The sequence below is a fragment of the Pteropus alecto genome, unplaced genomic scaffold (genome assembly GCF_000325575.1).
Source record: "Pteropus alecto unplaced genomic scaffold, ASM32557v1 scaffold131, whole genome shotgun sequence".
NCBI lineage: Eukaryota > Metazoa > Chordata > Mammalia > Chiroptera > Pteropodidae > Pteropus > Pteropus alecto.
In genome coordinates this window covers 9,014,029-9,018,824 of record NW_006434709.1, presented here as the reverse complement: position 1 = coordinate 9,018,824, position 4,796 = coordinate 9,014,029, and the positions used below count along the sequence as shown (strand labels likewise).

At 42.6% G+C, this 4,796-nt stretch overlaps 1 pseudogene; it reads right to left on the bottom strand.

Moving 5' to 3' along the window:
* Nucleotides 1-4,111: 4,111 nt before the first annotated feature.
* Nucleotides 4,112-4,230, bottom strand: LOC112477949 (annotated as a pseudogene).
* Between the last annotated feature and the right edge of the window lie 566 nt (nucleotides 4,231-4,796).

Here is a 4,796-nt window from a genome sequence, read left to right as displayed (position 1 = left end):
AATACAAGACCTAGTTAGCTCCCTCCTAGGCCTCAGAAGAAGAACAGAACCATATTAAACTGTCACAGGACTCTGTAGCCCTAGATGCAAAGATCACTCCACCTTGGACCCCATACAAAAGAAACACCAGAATCTCATTAGAAGTTATTTTCATCTATAAATAAGTCCCTGCTGTGTTTTGCTGTTATCAGGTTGTTTTGAAGCTTATTACATCCCAGTGTAATATTCTGTTTGCTAAAGAAGAGTTTGGCTTAAATGTTATATGGTGGATAGAGTAATGTTTCTGTACTAATTTATTCTCAGAAAACAGTCTGTTTTAAGTTTCTGGCTACCACATGTATAATAATTTTGATTACCATAATTTCTCTTACACATCTTATTTATCTCCTCTAACTAACCATTTCCTAACAAATCTTTGTCATTTCACTTACCTTTGAATACTAAAAACATGGGTAGATTTTCATTAACTTAAAATCGTTGATTAATTGACTCCTAATTATAGTATCCAAAATTAAAATTTTTTAAATCTGTTTGATAGGGTGTGTGTGTGTGTGTGGCATGTGTGTTTAAAAAATAACTTACATCTCTAAATTTTCCAGAGGTCAATTTAAAATAAACTTTTAGCATCAATCCTAATATTTTTCCTTCAACAACAGATTTAATTCTTAATATAAACTTAATATACCTTTGCAGTAGTATGTTTTCATTTATGAAATTTGATGACTATTATAAGAAAACACATTAAGAAGGAAAACAAACACTGAGAGACCTATGAGATCCTTAGCAAAATTGCCAAACACTCTCCCATGTCCACTTCTTCTGGTTTTCCAGATAAGTAGTTTAGGAAATTGGAAGAGTGTGGTACCAGCAGGGGAAACCTTGATATTAACAAGTGTCTGATGGTAGTAGTTCTATGGTATCAGAGTCGGAAAAGATTTAAATAAAAGATACTGTAAATAAGGGTTAAGTATACAGGTATAAAAACTGTGTTCGAAGACCAGCTCTTAGAGAATATGAGCTCTGAGACTATTGATAGACGGTAGCGAGACACCACTACTGGTCTACAGAAACACTCTCCCATCCTGAGAATCAGGCCAGTCTGTTACACCTTTAGGCCCCCTCACCATTAACCTAAAGCATGAGTCTCTAGTGAACTAAGGGGTTGTCACCAGGGGACAGTTGGGACCACTGGATCCTGGTCAACTTATCAGATCAGGATTTAAATACTTTGTCAATTGGTACTAAAATAATTTTGGCAGGGACTGTCAGAAATACAGGCAAACTCTTTCAGTGAAGAAGAGCCTTTGTTGTTTCTGCCCTAAGTGGGGGTGTGGAGCTATCTCTGAACTTAAAACCAGAGCCTTCAGCTTCTCATCCCAGCTTTATAGGTGAATATATAACCTACTATCCTTCATTCTCTCTCCTGGGTACCAGCATCCCCTCATCCAGGGCTGCTGTTAGTTCACACTGCATCTTTGTGCAAATTAGGAAAAGTATTCCAGACAGTCAGACAGAGCCCAAGGTACCCAGCCTAGAGAATGGGGCACGAGCTACCTACCCCTGCGACAACCTTCGCAAACACATGCAGCTGTTCTTCTCCATCAGTTTTCAAACAAGCTTTGTCCCCCTTAAACACCCTTCCCCCTGGACACCCTCCAGGGACTACCCCAAAGCTTGGTTCCCCTTCCCACCCTTTAGTAAGGTCATCAGTGGTTCCAAGTGGCTAAATCTAAGGAACAGTTTTTGTTCCTTGTTTTACTGTTATCTCAAGAAACTCTGACCCTGTCGATCACTCTCTCCTTAAAATGCTCTTCCCCTGGCCTCTGGGGCACAACATGCTCCAGGTCTTCCACCTCCTTTCTTTGCCCTTTCCTTTCAGTTTCTTTGGCTGGGGCTTCCTCCTTAAAACCACATTTAAATTTGAGCCTTCCTCAAGCCTCAGCTCTGACCTTTCCCTCTTCCCTTCCAAGACTGTTTCATTGGTGCCAATGACCTCAAAACTATTCCCACAGCTAGGGAAAACCTTATGCTATCCTCATATCCTCTCCGGGAAGAAACGATACCAGAGCACCTCTCCTGGTTGTCTCTCCACAGCTGACCACTCTTCTCCGAAGACCAAATAAATGAGCTGATTGGGAAAACTGGGGAAAGACGGCACTAGCTCTAGTGACAACCCAGTTGGCGCATTCTCCGGTAGACCAGGAGGCCAGGCAGCTGGGGTGGAGAGGTTCAATTGAGGAAGAAGGTGTGAGGAATCCCAATAATGGCTGTGAATTCCAAGCTGCATTTTCCACTTCAACTTTATCAGCAATAAAATTAATATATTGACCTCTACTAGTGGCCTCATCCTTCCTCATTGTTTCTGAATTCAGAGGAGGGGAATTTGATTTGTTTCACCTCCACCCCTAAACTCTGTACATGGCCCACAAACCAGGAAAGCTTAAGGAACAGGCACAAAGATAGGGCTTTGGAGATTTAAGATACATCCCAAGAGAAGGACGTTTCAGGTGTGACTGGGATAGGAGGTGTCAGCACTTTAGTAAACACAGGACTTCTAGGTCCTTGACTGCTTTAAGACTTAGCAGTTTAATAAGATAGGTGTCACAGGGCCTCAGCAAACCCAGGCCTCAGCGTACACAGGCTGTGCAGGCTTTTGCAACTTACAGATCTAAGCAGGTGTGCCCAATATGGGGATTAACTGAGTCTTTCCATCATTTAAAACATGCAGAACTTCAGTGAACAAATTCTTAAGGTATTAGTGGTTGGGGAAATTTCTTCCTGCTCCTACCATATTTCTCAGGCAAGAACAATCCAAAGGAAGCTAAGTTTCACATGAAACTTCCTGCAAAGGGAGTTCAGCTCCACCTGGGCAAGAACTGTGGTTCTCAAACTCAAACATTCAACAAAATCACCTAGTGAGGTTGGTATAAGTTTCCTGGGCTCCCACTCCCAGATTAAGTAGGTCTGGGTTAAGTCCTATGAATTTGCATTTCTAACAAGTTCCTAGGTAATGCTGATTGCTGCTGGTCTGAGGACTGCTTCACAACCACTGGGTCAGAATATATTAGTTGTGTGATTTTAGCTTTAAGTACATTAGATCAACTGCCTCACACTCTCTTCCTCTTTATATTATGTTGAACTGAATCCAGTTTGAGAGCCAAAGAGTAGAATCACCCTCAAATCCCACCATATAGATTAAAGTCCTCTCTAGATTTGTCTCTTAAGCCTGGCCATGGCTTTGATCAAAGAATTGTAGATGGAGGTTCAGCAAGAGAGGGTGATGGCTTTTCATCAATGAACAAATATAGGAAAAGGGGCCCTTATTTTATAGGTGGCAGGCCATCTTTTGAGGCAGTAATGAAAATATTAGTAAACCAAAGACTAGAAACGAATAGTAAAAAGCTTGTGCTGGGAACATAGTGTCTTTAGATATCAAGGAAGAGCTGGACTGGTTTAGAAACTAACAAAGATTTTTTTCCTTGACCAAACTAGTCAGGCTCTTCTACTCTCTTCTCAACTCCGCCCCGACTTTTGGGCTTCCATGTTCACTTCTGTATTTGTCCAGTTTTAGCAAGAATCCTGCTAAGTTAGTTTAGCCAGAGTCCTCCATCCTCGATATCTGTTAGCCAGACGGTTTAGCCAGAATCCCCACTTAACACTGATGTTTCAGTAATTTTCCAACCACTGACCCACACACCCCGCTCCTGGGTTATACATTCCCACATTTCCTTCTTGTATTCAGAGTTGAGCCCAATCTCTCTCACCCACTGCAAATCCCCATTGCAGTAGTCCCTACACCTACCACAATGGTCCCGGATAAAGTCTGCCTTACTGTTCCTTAACAAGAGCCATGAATAATTTTTTCTTTAACAAAACTTTGATCTTGAAGTCACAATGAGAGCAGTTGGAGAGAGAGAAAGATAAAGAGTCAGGCTGATATTGGAGGGGGCTGGTCAGCAGGGAAGCCCAGGGTTCAGCCAGAGATACACTTTGTTGGCGGCCAGTGTCCATCCTGATTAGCCAGCACTGGGTCTTTCCGCCACTGCCACATAGTGAGGAGGTTCCTTAAGAGACAGGTTTTTTGTTTTTTTGTTTTTCAATTTCTTCAAAACAGCTACAGCACCTGGTCTTCCTAGGTGGTCTCCCATCCAAGTACTAACCAGGCCCAACTCTGCTTAGCTTCCAAGATCAGACGAGGTCAGGCATGTTCAGGGTGGCATGGCCATAGACAAGAGACAGGTTTTGACTGTGGAAGCCTGGCTAGTCCAATCTGAAAGGCAAGAGGAGATATGCTCTGGCCTAACTGCTCTCAAGGTAGATACCTCTTTGTTTATTTTGATTATTACTAGACTAGAAAGGGCGACTGAGATCCAAAGAACTCTAATAAAGGAAGATGAGATTTCCAAGAATAGACTGGAAGGATCTACCCCCTGCCACCTGACAACCAGGGAGTGCAGTTCCATGAAGCTCTTGAGAAGTACCCTCTTCAAAGGTCAGATAAAGAGTCAACAAGTTTAATTGGGGAATCGCCCTTTAAAGACTACAACTGTTATACCAGGTATTCATGTAACTATGGCCAGGTTTGAGCGGGGAGGTCTGGGAAGATGGGCATAGAATGCTTCCAGCATTACTAGTGAGTTTCGAGGTGGCTCAATTGCTATAGGAGAGAATGCAGGCATGGCGTGTGCCTTGAGGGAACATACCCAGGAAACTTTAGGAGGGGGACTTTCAAGGAAGATACAAGAAGAGGAAATGAATTGTAGGCGAACCAGGCGGGACAGTGGTAGAGCCCAGGC